The sequence below is a fragment of the Hylobates moloch genome, unplaced genomic scaffold, assembly GCF_009828535.3.
Source record: "Hylobates moloch isolate HMO894 unplaced genomic scaffold, HMol_V3 SCAFFOLD_2112, whole genome shotgun sequence".
Taxonomy (NCBI): domain Eukaryota; kingdom Metazoa; phylum Chordata; class Mammalia; order Primates; family Hylobatidae; genus Hylobates; species Hylobates moloch.
The window spans coordinates 1-9,040 of record NW_026654387.1 but is presented as its reverse complement, the minus strand read 5'-3'; the positions used below and the strand labels follow the sequence as shown (position 1 = coordinate 9,040).

General features: G+C 55.7%; 1 long non-coding RNA gene across 1 annotated transcript; it reads left to right on the top strand.

Moving 5' to 3' along the window:
- Nucleotides 1-7,540: 7,540 nt before the first annotated feature.
- LOC131382721 (uncharacterized) lies at nt 7,541-8,991 on the top strand. The gene is made up of 4 exons (XR_009212323.1): nt 7,541-7,666; nt 7,999-8,124; nt 8,461-8,584; nt 8,888-8,991. It is a non-coding gene; the product is annotated as an uncharacterized LOC131382721 (long non-coding RNA).
- Nucleotides 8,992-9,040: the final 49 nt, after the last annotated feature.

Genomic DNA, 9,040 nt, shown 5'->3' with positions numbered 1-9,040 from the left:
GGCTGGCCTGGAGCTCCTGACCTCGGGTGATCCTCCCGCCTAGGCCTCCAGGGCTGCTGGGATTGCAGGCGTGAGCCACCGCACCTGGCCCACTTTATTAATCAGAATGGAATACATTGGCCTGGCATGGTGGCTCACACGTGTAGTCTCAGGATGTTGGACGACCAAGCGCAGAGCATCCCTTGAGGCTAGGAGTTGCAGGCAGGCTTGGGCAACATGGTGAAACCAGTCTCTCTCTCTGTCTTTTTTATTTTAGGGCGGAATTTCGCTCTTGTTGCCCTGGCTGGAATGCAGTGGCCCAGTCTCGGCCCGTCATGGCCTCTGCCTCCCTAGTTTGGATGGTTCTCCTCCCTAAGCATCCCGAGTGGCTGTGATTGCTGGTGTGAGCCATAATGCCCAGCTAAATTTTTTTTTTTTTTTGAGTAGAGACAGGGTTTCTCCATGTTGGTCTGGATGGCCTGGAGCTCCCTACCTCTGGAGATCTGCCCTCCTAGGCCTCCCGGGGTGCTGGGATTGCAGGTATGAGCCACCCTGCCAGGCCCAATTTATTAATCAGAAAGCAATAGATCGGCCTGGCGTGGTGGCTCACGCTTGTAGTCTCAGGATCTTGGACGGCCGTGCTTGGGGGATCACCGGAGCCTAAGAGTTCCAGACTGGCCTGGGCAACATGGTGAAACTGATCTCTGTCTCTCTCTTATTATTTTTTAGGGCTGAATTTCGCTCTTGTTGCCCAGGCTGGAATGCAGTGGGTCGGTTTCGGCCCGCCGTGGCCTCCACCTCCCAGGTTTGGGTGGTTCTCCTGCCTTAGCCTCCCATGCGGCTGCGATTGCAGGTGTGAGCCATAATGCCCGGCTAAGTTTTTTTTTTTTTTTCCTGCGTAGTGACGGGGTTTCTCCATGTTGGTCCGGCCGGCCCGGACCTCCCAACATCGGGTGATACCCCAGCTTAGGCCTCCTGGGCTGCTGGGATTTCAGGTGTGAGCCACCGCGCTAGGCCCAATTTATTAATCAGAAAGAAATAGATTGGCCTGGTGTGGTGGCTGACGCTTGTAGTCCCAGAACGTTGGACGGCTGAGCGCAGTGGATCACCGGAACCTGAAAGTTCCCGACTGTCCTGGGCAACATGGTGAAACTGGTTTCTCCCTCTCTTTTTTTTTCTTAGGGTGAAATTTCTCTTTTTTTGTCAAGGCTGGAATGCAGTGATGCAGTCTCGGCCCACTGTGGCCTCCACCTCCCAGGTTTGGGTGGTTCTCCTGCCTCAGCCTCCCGAGTGGCTGGGATTGCAGGTTTGAGCCATAATGCCCTGCTAATTTTTTTGTGTGTGTGTCTCTGTGTAGAGACGGGGTTTCTCCAGGTTGGTCCGGCTGGCCTGGAGCTCCCGACCTCGGGTCATCCGTCTGCCTAGGCCTCTCGCGGTGCTGGGATTCCAGGCGTGAGCCACCGCACCCGGCCCAATTTGGTAATCAGAATGGAAAACATCGGCCTGGCATGGTGGCTCACGCTTGTAGTCTCAGGACGTTGGACGACCAAGCTCGGAGGATCCCTTGAGGCTAGGAGTTGCAGACTGGCCTGGGCAACATGGTGAAACAGGTCTCTCTCTCTCTCTCTCTCTTTTTTATTTTAGGGCGGAATTTCGCTCTTGTTGCCCTGGCTGGAATGCAGTGGCCCAGTCTCGGCCCGTCATGGCCTCTGCCTCCCTAGTTTGGATGGTTCTCCTCCCTAAGCCTCCCCAGTGGCTGGGATTGAAGGTGTGAGCTGTAATGCCCGGCTAATTTTTTTTTTTCTTTTCGGTGGAGACAGGGTTTCTCCATGTTGGTCCAGCTGGCCTGGAGCTCCCGACATCTGGTGATCCGCCAGCCTGGGCCTCCCAGGGTTCTGGGATTGCAGGTGTGAGCCACTGCGCCAGGCCCAATTTATTAATCAGAAAGGAATAGATCGGCCCAGCGTGGTGGCTCACGCTTGTGGTCTCAGGATCATGGACATCTGAGCGCTGGGGATCACCGGAGCCCAGGAGTTCCAGACTGGCCTAGGCAACATGGTGAAACCAGTCTCTCTCTCTCTCTCTCTTTTTTTTAGGGCAGAATTTTGCTCTTGTTCCCCAGGCTGGAATGCAGTGGCTGGGTCTCGGCCCGCCGTAGCCTCCGCCTCACGGGTTTGGGTGGTTCTCTTGCCTCAGCCTCCCGAGTGCCTGGGATTGCAGACATGAGCCATAATGCCTGTGTGTGTGTGTGTGTGTGTGTGTGTGTGTGTGTGTAGAGACGAGGTTTCTCCATGTTGGTCCAGCAGGCCTGGAACTCCTGACCTTGGGTGATCCGCCCGACCAGGCCTCCCGCGCCCCTAGTATTGCAGGCATGAGCCACCGTGCCACGCCTAGTTGATTAATCAGAAAGGAATAAATCGGCCTGGCACGGTGGCTCACGCTTGTAGTCCCAGGACTTTCGACGGCCGAGCCCGGTGGATCACTGGAGCCTAAGAGTTCCAGACTGGCCTGGGCAACATGGTGAAACTGGTCTCTCTCTCTCTCTCTATCTCTTTTTTTTTTTTTTTAGGGCAGAATTTAGCTGTTGTTTGCCCAGGCTGGAATGCAGCGGCGCGGTCTCGGCCCGCCGTGGCCTCCACCTCCCGGGTTTGGGTGGTTTTCCTCCCTCAGCCTCCAGAGTGGCTGTGATTGCAGGTGTGAGCCATAATGCCGGGCTAATTTTTTTTTTTTTTGGGGGGGTAGAGCCGGTGTTTCTCCATGTTGGTCCGGCTGGCCTGGAGCTCCCGACCTCGGATGATCTGCCCGCCTAGGCCTCCCGTGGTGCTGGGATTGCAGGCGTGAGCCACCGCACCCTGCCCACTTTGGTAATCAGAATGGAATACATCGGCCTGGCATGGTGGCTCACGTTGTAGTCTCAGGACCTCGGGCAGCCGAGCGCGAGTGATCCCTTGAGCCTAGGAGTTCCAGACTGGCCTGAGCAACATGGTGAAAGCAGTCTCTCTCTCTCTCTTTTTTCTTTTAGGGTGGAATTTCGCTCTTGTTGGCCAGGCTGGAATGCACTGGTGTGGTCTCGGCCCTCCATGACCTCGGCCTCCTGGGTTTGGGTGGTTCTCCTCCCTCAGCCTCCCGAGTGGCTGGGATTGCAGGTGTCAGATATAATTCCTGGCTACTTTTTTGTTTTTGTTTTTGTTTTTGGGTAGAGACGGGGTTTCTCCATGTTGGTCCAGCTGGCATGGAACTCCCGACCTCGGCTGATCCGCCCGCCTAGGCCTCCCGGGGTCCTGGGATTGCAGACGTAAGCCACCGTGCCAGGCCCAATTGATTAATCAGAAAGGAATAGATCGGCCTGGCATGGTGGCTCACGCTTGTAGTCCCAGGACACCTTGGACGGCCGAGCGCGGTGGATCACTGGAGCCTAAGAGTACCAGGCTGGCCTGAGCAACATGGTGAAAGCGGTCTCTCTCTCTTTTTTTTTCTTAGGGTAGAATTTCGCTCTTGTTCAGGCTGGAATGCAATGATGTGGTCTCGGCCTGCCGTGGCCTCCACCTCCCGGGTTTGGGTGGTTCTCCTGACTCAGCCTCCTGAGTGGCTGGGATTGCAGGTGTGAGCCATAATGCCCTGCTAATTTTTCTTTTTCTTTTTTTTTTTTTGGATACAGAGGGCGTTTCTCCATGTTGGTCCAGCTGGTCTGGAGCACGCTACCTGGGGTGAGCCACCTGCCTAGGCCTCCCAGGGTGCTGAGATTGCAGGAGTGAGCCACTGCAGCCGGCCCACTTTATTAATCAGAATGGAATACATTGGCCTGGCATGGTGGCTCATGCTTCTAGTCCCAGGACCTTGGACGGCCGAGCATGGGGGATCCCTTGAGCCAAGGAGTTCCAGACTGGCCTGGGAAACATGGTGAAACCGGTCTCTCTCTCTCTCTCTTTTTTTTTTTTTTTAGGGTGGAATTTCTCTCTTGTTTTCCAGGCTGGAATGCAGTGGCCCAGTCTTGGCCCATCGTGGCCTCTGCCTCCCTAGTTTAGATGGTTCTCCTGCCTAAGCCTCCGGAGTAGCTGGGATTGCAGGTGTAAGCCATAATGCCCGGCTAATTTTTTATTTTTTTGGGGTAGAGACGGGGTTTCTCCATGTTGGTCCAGATGGCCTGGAGCTCCTGACCTCCGGTGATCTGTCCCCCTAGGCCTCCCGGGGTGCTGGGACTGCAGGTGTGAGCAACCACGCCCGGCCCACTTTTTAAATCGGAAATGAATAGATCGGCCTGACGAGGTTGCTCACGCTTGTAGTCTGAGGACCTTGGACGGCTGAGCACGGGGGATCACTGGAGCCTGGGAGTTCCAGACTGGCCTGGGGAACATGGTGAAACCGGTCTCTCTCTCTCTCTTATATTTTTTTAGGGTGGAATTTCGCTCTTGTTGCCCAGGCTGGAATGCAGTGGCGGGGTCTCAGACCACCGTGGCCTCCGCCTCTTGGATTTTGGTGGTTCTCTTGCCTCAGCCTCCCAAGTGGCTGTGATTGCAAGTAGGAGCATAATGCCCTGCAAATTTTTTGGGGGGGGTAGAGATGGGGTTTCTACATGTTTGTCTGGCTGACCTGGAGCTCCCGACTTCTGGTGATCCGCCCGCCTAGGCCTCCGGGGTGCTGGGATTGCAGGCGTGAACCACCGCGCCCACCCACTTTATTAATCAGAAAGGAATACATCGGCCTGGCGTGGTGGCTCACGCTTCTGATCCCAAGACTTCGGACAGCCAAGCGCGGTAGATCACTGGAACCTAGGAGTTCCAGACTGGCCTGGGCAACATGGTGAAAGCGGTCTCTCTCTCATTTTTTTTCTTAGGGTGGAATTTCGCTCTTGTTGCCCAGGCTGGAATGCAGTGATGAAGTCTCGGCCCGCCATGGCCTCCGTCTCCCGGGTTTGGGTGGTTCTCCTTCCTCAGCCTCCCGGGTTTGGGTGGTTCTCCTTCCTCAGCCTCCCGAGTGGCTGCGATTGCAGTAGTGAGCCATAATGCCTGGATAATTTTTTTTGCTTTTTTTCTGTTTTTGGGTAGAGATGGGGTTTCTCCATGTTGGTCTGGCTGGCCTGGAGCTCCTGACCTCGGGTGATCCTCCCGCCTAGGCCTGCAGGGCTGCTGGGATTGCAGGCGTGAGCCACCGCACCTGGCCCACTTTATTAATCAGAATGGAATACATTGGCCTGGCATGGTGGCTCACGCTTGTAGTCTCAGGACGTTGGACGACCAAGCTCGGAGGATCCCTTGAGGCTAGGAGTTGCAGACTGGCCTGGGCAACATGGTAAAACCGGTCTGTCTCTCTCTCTTATTTTTTTAGGGCTGAATTTCGCTCTTGTTGCCCAGGCTGGAAGGCAGTGGCAGGGTTTCAGCCCGCCGTGGCCTCCACCTCCCGGGTTTGGGTGGTTCTCCTCCCTCTGCCTCCTGATGTGGCTGCGAATGCAAGTGGGAGCCATAATGCCCTGCAAATTTTTTTTTTTTTTGGGGGTAGAGATGGAGCTTCTGCATATTGGTCTGGCTGACCTGGAGCTTCCGACCTCCGGTGATCTACCGGCCTAGGCCTCTGGGGTGCTGGGATTGCAGGCGTGAGCCACCACGCCAGGCCCAATTTATTATTCAGAAGGGAATAGATCGGCCTGGCATGTTGGCTCACGCTTGTAGTCCCAGGACCTTGGACGGCCGAGCACGGTAGATTACTGGAGCCTAGGAGTACCAGACTGGCCTGGGCAACATGATGAAAACGGTCTGTCTCTTTTTTTTTTTCTTAGGGTGGAATTTGCGGTCTCGGCCCGCCATGGCCTCCACCTCCTGGGTTCGGGTGGTTCTGCTGCCTTGGCATCCTGAGTGCTGGGATTGCAGGTGTGAGCCATAATGCCGGGCTAATTCTTTTGTTGTTGTTGGGGGTAGAGTCGGGGTTTCTCCATGTTGGTCCGGCTGGCCTGGAGCTCCCGACTTCGGATGATCCGCCCGCCTAGGCCTCCCGGGGTGCTGGGATTGCAGGCAGGAGCCACCACACCTGGCCCAATTTGGTAATCAGAATGGAATACATCGGCCTGGCGTGGTGGCTCACGCTTGTAGTCTCAGGACTTTGGACGGCCGAGTGCGGGCGATCCCTTGAGCCTAGGAGTTGCAGACTGGCCTGAGCAACATGGTGAAAACGGTCTCTCTCTCTCTCTTTTTTTTTTTTTTAGGACAGAATTTCGGTCTTGTTGCCCAGGCTGAAATGAAGTGGCCAAGTCTCGGCCCGCCGTGGCCTCTGCCTCCCTAGTTTGATTGGTTTTCCTACCTAAGCCTACCGAGTGGCTGGGATTGCAGGTGTGAGCCATAATGCCCGGCTAATTTTTTTTTTTTTGGGTAGAGACAGGGTTTCTCCATGTTGTTCCAGCTGGCCTGGAGCTCCCGACCTCTGGAGATCTGCCCGCCTAGGCCTCTGGGGTGCTGGGATTGCAGGCGTGAGCCACCGTGCCCGGCCTACTTTATTAATCAGAAAGTAATAGATCTACCTGGCGTGGTGGCTCATGCTTGTGATCCCAAGACTTTGGACAGCTGAGCCCTGTGGATGAATGCAGCATAGGAGTTGCAGACTGGCCTGGTCAACGTGGTGAAACTGGTCTCTCTCTTTTTTTTTTTAGGGCAGAATTTGGCTCTTGTCGCCCAGGCTGGAATGCATTGGCACGGTCTCGGCCCACTGTGGCCTCCACCTCGCGGGTTTGGGTAGTTCATCTTCCTCAGCCTCCCGAGTGGCTGGGATTCCAGGTGTGAGCCATGATGCCCAGCTAATTTTTTTTTTTTTCTTTGGGTTGAGTCGGGGTTTCTCCATGTTGGTCCAGATGGCCTGGAGCTCCCGACCTCTGGTGATCTGCCTGCCTGGGCCTCCCGGGAAGCTGGGATTACAGTCGTGAGCCACCGCAGCCAGCCCACTTTATTAATCAGAATGGAAAACATTGGCCTGGCATGGTGGCTCACGCTTGTAGTCTCAGGACCTTGGACGGCCAAGTGCGGGGGATTCCTTGAGCCTAGGAGTTGCATACTGGCCTGGGCAACATGGTGAAACCAGTCTCTCTCTCTCTCTCTGTTTTTTCTTTTAGGGCGGAATTTCGCTCTTGTTGCCCTGGCGGGAATGCAGTGGCCCAGTCTCAGCCCGCCGTGGCCTCTGCCACCCTGGTTTGGATGGTTCTCCTCCCTAAGCCTCCCCAGTGGCTGGGATTGCAGGTGTGAGCCATGATACCTGGCTCATTTTTTTTTTTTTTTTTTTGGCGGGGGTAGGATGGGGTTTCTCCATGTTGGTCCGGCTGGACTAGAGCTCCCGACATCTGGTGATCCACCTGCCTGGGCCTCCCGGGGTGCTGGGACTGCAGGCGTGAGCCACCGCGCCCGGCCCAATTTATTAATCAGAACAGAACAGATTGGCCCGGCGTGGTGGCTCACGCTTGTAGTCTCAGGAATATGGACGTCCGAGCGCGGGGGACCACTGGAGCCTAGGAGCTCCAGACTGGCCTGGGCAACATGGTGAAACCAGTCTCTCTCTCTTTCTCTCTCTCTTTTTTTTTTTTTTTAGGGCGGAATTTTGCTCTTGTTGCCCAGGGTGGAATGCAGTGGCGCGGTCTCGGCCCGCCGTGGCTTCCACCTCCCGGGTTTGGGTGGTTCTCCTGCCTCAGCCTCCTGAGTGGCTGCGATTGCAGGTATGAGGATAATGCCCGGCTAATATTTTTTTGGGTGGGGGTAGAGACGGGGTTTCTCCATGTTGGTCCAGCTGGCCTGGAGCTCCCGACCTCTGGTGATCTGCCCGCCTAGGCCTCTGGGGTGCTGGGGTTGCAGGCTGAGCCACCGCGACTGACCCACTTTATTAATCAGAAAGTAATAGATCGGCCTGGCGTGGTGGCTCACGCTTGTGATTCCAAGACTTTGGACAGCCGAGCATGGTGGATTACTGGAACCTGGGAGTTCCAGGCTGGCCTGGGCAACATGGTGAAACCATGTCTCTCTTTCTCTCTCTCTCTTTTATTTTTCCTAGGGTGGAATTTCGCTGTTGTTGCCCAGGCTGGAATGCAGTGGCTTGATCTCGGCCCGCCGTGGCCTCCGCCTCCCGGGTTTGGCTGGTTCTCCTGCCTCAGCCTCCTGAGTGCCTGGGATTGCAGACGTGAGCCATAATGCCCGGCTGATTTTTTTTTTTTTTTTTTTTTTTGTAGAGATGGGGTTTCTCCATGTTGGTCCGGCAGGCCTGGAACTCCCGACCTCGGGTGATCTGTCCAACCAGGCCTCCTGGGCCCCTAGGATGGCAGCCGTGAGCCACCGTGCCAGGCCCAATTGATTAATCAGAAAGGAATAGATCGGCCTGGTGTGGTGGCTCACGCTTGTAGTCCCAGGACCTTCGACGGCCCAGTGTGGTGGATCACTGGAGCCTAGTAGGAGTTCCAGACTGGCCTGGGCAACATGGTGAAACCGGTCTCTCTCTCTCTCTCTCTTTTTTTCTTAGGGCAGAATTTCGCTGTTGTTGCACTGGATGGAATGCAGTGGTGCGGTCTTGGCCCGCCGTGGCCTCCACCTCCCGGGTTTGGGTAGTTCTCCTGACTCAGCCTCCTGAGTGGCTGGGATTGCAGGTGTGAGCCATAATGCCCTGTTAATTTTTTGTGTGTGTGTCTGTGTAGAGACGGGGTTTCTCCATGTTGATCCAGCTGGCCTGGAGCTCCCGACCTCTGGTGCTGGGACTGCAGGCATGAGCAACTGCACCCGCCCCACTTTATTAATCAGAAAGAAATAGATCGGCCTGGCGTGGTGGCTCACGCTTGTGATTCCAAGCCTTTGGGCAGCTGAGCGCGGTGGATCACTGCAGCCTAGTAGTTCCAGACTGGCCTTGGCAACGTGGTGAAACGGGTCTCTCTCTCTCTCATTTTTTTTTTTAGGGCGGAATTTGGCTCTTGTTGCCCAGGCTGGAATGCAGTGGCACGGTCTCGGCCCGCCGTGGCCTCCACCTCCCGGGTTTGGGTGGTTCTCCTGCCTCAGCCTCCCGAGTGGCTGGGATTGCAGGTGTGAGCCATGATGCCCTGCTAATTTTT